The sequence below is a fragment of the Oncorhynchus gorbuscha genome, linkage group LG16 (genome assembly GCF_021184085.1).
Source record: "Oncorhynchus gorbuscha isolate QuinsamMale2020 ecotype Even-year linkage group LG16, OgorEven_v1.0, whole genome shotgun sequence".
NCBI classification, from domain to species: Eukaryota; Metazoa; Chordata; class Actinopteri; order Salmoniformes; family Salmonidae; genus Oncorhynchus; species Oncorhynchus gorbuscha.
Genome location: NC_060188.1, coordinates 76454709 through 76461292, shown reverse-complemented (window position 1 = coordinate 76461292; position 6584 = coordinate 76454709). Strand labels below are relative to the sequence as shown.

The 6584-nt window shown below is 42.8% G+C and overlaps 1 pseudogene; it reads right to left on the bottom strand.

Annotated features, from left to right (window-relative positions):
• Positions 1-5047: 5047 nt before the first annotated feature.
• On the bottom strand, positions 5048-5645 carry LOC124000224 (annotated as a pseudogene).
• Between the last annotated feature and the right edge of the window lie 939 nt (positions 5646-6584).

Here is a 6584-nt window from a genome sequence, read left to right as displayed (position 1 = left end):
CCCATATATGCTGAGCACTTGTTGGCTGCTTTTCCTTGACTCTGCGGTCCAACTCATCCCAAACCATCTCAATTGGGTTGAAGTCGGGTGATTGTGGAGGCCAGGTCATCTGATGCAGCACTACATCACTCTCCTTCTTGGTCAAATAGCCCATACAAAGCCTGGAGGTGTGTTGGTTCATTGTCCTGTTGAAAAACAAATGATAGTCCCTCTAAGCGCCAACCAGATGGGATGGCGTATCGCTGCAGAATGCTTTGGTAGCCATGCTGGTTAAATGTTTCTTGAATTCTAAATAAATCACTGACAGTATCACCAGCAAAGCACCCCCACACCATCACACTTTCTCCATGCTTCATGGTGGGAACCACGCATGTGGAGCTCATGCGTTACCACACTCTGCGTCTCACAAAGACAAAGCGGTTGAAACTCTGAAGCATTTATTTGGGCTGCAATTTCTGATGCTGGTAATTCAGAACTTATCCTCTGCAACAGAGGTAACTCTGGGTCTTCCTTTCCTGTGGTGGTCCTCATGAGAGCCAGTTTCATCATAGCGCTTGATGGTTGTTGCGACTGCAAAAACACAGTTCAGTTCTTGAAATGTTCCATATTGACTGACCTTCATGTCTTAAAGTAATTACGGACTGTTGTTTCTCTTTGCTTATTTGAGCTGTTCTTGCCATAATATGGACTTGGTCTTTTAGGAATGAGGGCTATATCCTGTATACCACCCCTACCTTGTCACAACAAAATGAATTGGCTCATATACACAAATTAACTTATAACAAGGCACACCTGTTAATTGAAATGCTTTCCAGGTGACTACCTCATGAAGCTGGTTGAAAGTGTGAAAGAGTATGCAAAGCTGTCATCAAGACAAAGGGTGGCTACTTTGAAGAATCTCATATAAAATATATTTAGATTTGTTGAACACTTTTTTGCTAACGACATGATTCCATATGTGTTATTTCATAGTTTTGATGTCTACACTATTATTCTACAAATGAGAAAGTAGTACAAATAAAGAAAAATCCTTGAATGAGTAGGTATGTACACATTTTGGACTGGTACTGTAACATGCTCATGAAGGAAATCTAGATCAAAGACAGTGTTAGGTCTTAAACACTGTCCACTTCCCTCCAGACATCCTCTGGTTCTTCTTTCAGATAGATTTCATGGCCATGCCAACATCACAGAACCTGCGGCTCTGCTGCCTAGAAACAACTGAAGAAGTTCCTCTATTCTCTCATCTTAACTAGCCCTGGGGAACTGGGAAAAACCATGGCTCAGTAGAAGAGGGAGGTGACAAATATGAAACCCCTTGAATCACACTCATGTTTATTAAGCTGTGAAAGTCCAGCCTGGGCTTGCAGTGTTAAAAGGGAGAGGATTCATTGGAAAGGTTGCTGTTGGCTAGAACTGTCACAAGATAGGAAGAGGAGAAAGGAAAGAGGGAATGGAGAGAGATAGGGACAGATATAAAATGTGGGGGAGAGAGAGAGAGAGAGAGAGAGAGGAAGGGAGAGGGAGAGCGATAGGGACATATATAGAATGGGGGGAGAGAGAGGAAGGGAAAGAGAGAGATAGGGACAGATGTGAAATGGAGGGAGAGTGAGATTGGGACAGATATAGAATGGGGGGAGAGAGAGATGAAAGGAGAGAGAGATATGGAGATATATAGGATGGGGGAGAGAGAGAGATAGAGGGGGATTAAGAACGAGAGGGGAGAAAAAGAGGAGAGAGAGGCAGCAGTTAATCATTATCGCTAGACGTGAATTATAAAATGAGATGGGCGCTGGGGGTTTGTTTATACAAAGTGAAAGTTCAAATATAAGTGTTTGTGAGTGGAATAGCAAGTAGAGTGAGGTGGTGTTTCCTAATCACTGATGCCAGGGGGTGGGGCAGAGCGGGGGTAAGATATACAAATGCTTAATTACCCCTCTTCACCATTAGAAATAAACAGATCAAATAAATCCAGCTTTTCGTCAGGTATAGAAATCAAGCTCTCATTCATTCAATAATCCTTATAACATGAGGTGTGCACAGTATGTTGATGTCATTGCTTGTTCGTGACATGAAGCAGGTTCTGGGTATTGATTGTGTGGGTGTTGTTTTTCATGTTATCAGATGTGCTAGGCTCTCTTTGATCAATGTTGTTCTGCATTCAGAGCACTGCAGCACATCTGTCCCAGCCACACAGACTCAGCGAGTCGCAATAATACTATATCATGTGGGGGGCTGCAGGAACATGCGCTATCCCACTGGGCACAAACTGGTTAATCAACATAGTTTCAACTTCATTTGTTATCATATTGTGACATGGAAAATACATAGGATTTTTTAATGTTGTTGTTTTGAGGGTCAAATTTAAACCACAGGATTATGTCATCAAGGTAACCAATTTTCAACATGGACTAACCTTGTATAAAACATGTTGAATTTGTCCAGGGGTTTAACCAAACTTATGCCTGCTTAGCTTTGATATTTGTCACTGACTATAACCATGAGTTATTGTGAGAATGAATATTGAGAAATCTCCACTTGAATAGATTCCCTGTTGCTATCGAAGCCATTCCACAAGGTAGGTTCAACAGAGCAAATCAAATGTAACCATGCAATCATATATTATCAATGATGCTATTTAGGCCTATATAGCATTTGGAAGTCATCAACAGCTATGGTTTAAATTCAGCTCAGGATTTTTTGTTTTTACAATACATATCCCAGCTAGCACATTTGTTCTGGGAACGCACATTTTTAGGTTGCAGGGAGATTCAGAGAACGTTTTAATATGGTTTACTGAAAGTTATACTGGGAGGTTTTATTAATGACTTCAGAGCGGAAATAATAGGTCATCTGGAGGTTTATGAATAACTTCCTTAACTTAAACTGAATGATTGTTTCAGTAAGACTTTTAATAACACTTAACTTAGGTTAACTGTTTTGAACTCCAAGCACAGATAAGACACGGGGAAATGTATTTGTTTAGGCATTAATCATGCAAACGCATAGCTTTTTATTCTGTGGCACAGCGTCAGTGAGGTTTTAACAAACTTAAATCTCTAGACCACCTTTACCCCACAAACAGAGATGCACATAAAGATCTCCCTCGCCCTCCAATTAGCAAATGTGACCATAATTATATCCTCCTGATTCCTGCTTACAAGCAAAAACTAAAGCAAGAAGTACCCGTGACTCGCTCAATACAGAACTGGTCAGATTACGCGGATGTAACGTTTGTCGTTGGAAGGAGACCAAGGTGCAGTGTGGTAGGCGCACATTCTTTTATTTAAAAAACAATAAACAATTCAATGAACGAAAATCTTTGTCGTGCAAACTGCATGCACTCAAACAAAGACAAGATCCCACACAGAAGGAGGGCAAAGGGCTGCCTAAGTATGATCTCCAATCAGAGACAATGAAAGACAGCTGCCTCTGATTGGGAACCACACTCGGCCAAACACAAAGAAATAGAGAACATAGAATGCCCACCCCAAATCACACCTTGACCTAACCAAATAGAGAAATAAAACGGTTCTCTAAGGTCAGGGAGTGACAGCGGAGGCTACGCCAAAGGTCTGTTTTGCTAGCACAGACTGAAATATGTTCCGGGATTCATCCAAGGGTAATGATCAGTATACCACCTCAGTCACCGGCTTCATCAATAAGGGCATCAACAACATCAACCCCACAGTGACCGTATGCACATTTCCCTTCCAGAAGCCATTGACTACAGGCAACATCTGCACCGAGCTAGGTGCTGCCGCTTTCAAGGAGCGGGACACCGGACGCTTATAAGAAATCTCGCTGTACCCTCAGATGAACCATCAAACAGGCAAAGTGTCAATACAGGACTAAGATTGAATCCTACTGCACTGGCTCTGATGCTCGATGGATGTGGCAGGGCTTGAAAGATATTATGGACTACAAAGGGAAACCAAACCGCGAGCTGCCCAGTGACGTGAGCCTACCAGACTATCTAAATGCCTTTTATGCTCGCGTCGAGGCAAGCGACACTGAAGCATGCATGAGAGCACCAGCTGTTCCGGACTAATGTCTGATCACGCTCGCTGTAGCCGATGTGAGAATGACCTTTTGAATGGGTCAACATTCACAAAACCGCTGGGCCAGACGGATTACCAGGACGTGTCCTCAAAGCATGCGCAGACCTACTGGAAAGTGTCTTCACTGACATTTTCAACCTCTCCCTGACCGAGTCTGTAATACCTACATGTTTAGAACTGTCCACCATTGTCCCTGTACCCAAGAAAGTGAAGGTAACCTACCTAAATGATTACCGTCCCGTAGCACTCACGTCAGTAGCCATGAAATGATTTGAAAGGCTGGTCATGGCTCACATCAACACCCTCATGCCGGAATTTATGAACTCACTCCAATTCGCATACCGCCCCAACAGATCCACAGATGACACAATCTCAATCGCACTCCACACTGCCCTTTCACACCTGGACAAAAGGAACACCTATGTGAGAATGCTGTTCATTGACTACAGCTTAGCATTCAACACCATAGTGCCAACAAAGCTCATTACTAAGCTAAGGACTCTGGGACTAAACACCTCCCACTGCAACTGGATCCTGGACTTCCTGACAGGCCGCCCCCCAGGTGGTAAGGGTAGGCAACAACACATCTGCCACGCTGATCCTCAACACTGGGGCCCTCAGGGGTGTCCCCTGCTGTACTCCCTGTTCACCCAAAACTGTGTGGCCAAGCACGACTCCAACACAATCATTAAGTTTGCTAACGACAAAACAGTGGTAGATCTGATCACCAACAACAATGAGCCAGCCTATAGGGAAGAGGTCAGAGACCTGGCATTGTTATTTATGTATGGTCACCTTAATTCTACCTACATGTACATATTACCTTGACTAACCGGTGCAGACGCACATTGAGTCTGTACTGTTACCCCCTGTATACAGCCTCGCTATTGTTATTTTACTGCTGCTGTTTAATTATTTGTTACTTTTATTTTCAATTTTTTAAAACTTATCTATTCTTTACTTAACACATTTTATTTTTTTCTTCTTCTTTTTTTTAATATACAAAACAACATTTTATTATAAAAAGAAATCATTCTACACTGAAACTCCACGTTAAAAATGGGTCGCAAACGTCTACACATTTTCTTGTATTTCTTAAAAACGGCAGTGGAAACAATATCAATATAGGGCGGAAAAGAACTTGCCCCACAGCAGACCCAGCTGCTTGGCGATGTCGCCAATGCCCATGCCTGGGTTATCAGCCTTGATTCTTCCACGGTGTTCAGCACAGAACACAAAAAATGCAGAATGTGGCCTTTTGGGGGCATTGGGGTCCTTCTTTCTCTTTCCTGCTGCCTTAGATCCCTTAGGGGGCACATAACCCTTCATGTCCTTGTCATAATGGACTTTGTCACCCTTGGCCATGTCCTCAAACTTCCCCTTCTAATTTGCAGACATGGTCCTCCACCTCTCTGAGCATTTCTTTGAGAACTCGGAAAAGTTCACTGAAGTTCCTGAGTGTTTTTTCTTGTGTTCTTTCCGGCACGTCGCAACAAAGAACGCATAGGAAGAAGTCTTTCCCTTCGGCTTATTAGGATCTTTACCCGGCATGGCTGCTATATTCTATTATCCAGCCACACAAGTACAATCTTAACACATTTTTCTTCTTAACTTCTTAAAGCAACATCTCCCTCAATGTGAGCAAGACAAAGGATCTGATCGTGAACTATAAGGAAAGGAGGGCCAAACAGGCCCCCATTAACATCGATGGGGCTGTAGTGGAGCGGGTCGAGAGTTTCAAGTTCCTTGGTGTCCACATCACCAACGAACTATCATGGTCCAAACACACCAAGACAGTTGTGAAGAGGATTCTGAAAAGATTTGGCATGAGTCCCCAGATCCTCAAAAGGTTCTACAGATGCACCATCGAGAGCATTCTGACCGGTTGCATCAGCACCTGGTATGGAAACTGCTCGGCATCTGACTGTAAGGCTCTACAGAGGGTAGTGCGTACGGCCCAGGACTTCACTGGGGCCAAGCTTCCTGACATCCAGGACCTGTATACTAGGCAGAGAAAGGCCCCCAAAAAAGACTCTACTCACAAATCATAGACTGTCATAGAGTCATAGAGACTCTCTGCTACTGCATGGCAAGCGGTACTGGAATGCTAAGTCTATGACCAAAAGGCTCCGTAACAGCTTCTAGCCCCAAGCCATAAGACTGCTGAAAAATCAAATAAATGGCCACACTGACTATTTACATTGACCCCCCTCTGTTTTTACACTGCTGCTGCTACTCGCTGTTTATTATCGATGTATAGTAACTTCACAAATTACCTTGACTAACCTGTACTCCCACACGTACTGGTACCCCCTGTATATAGCCTCGTTATTGTTGTGTAATTTGATTAGATTAAAAAAAATATATATATATATATTTGTTTAAAATTGTACTGGTGGTCTACTCACCTTCATTGTAGTTTTTTCATAAATATTTGTTTAAAATTGTAGTGGTGGTCTACTCACCTTCATTGTAGTGGCCTATTTTAATTGGAGGAAATTTAACAAATCAAATCAAATGTAT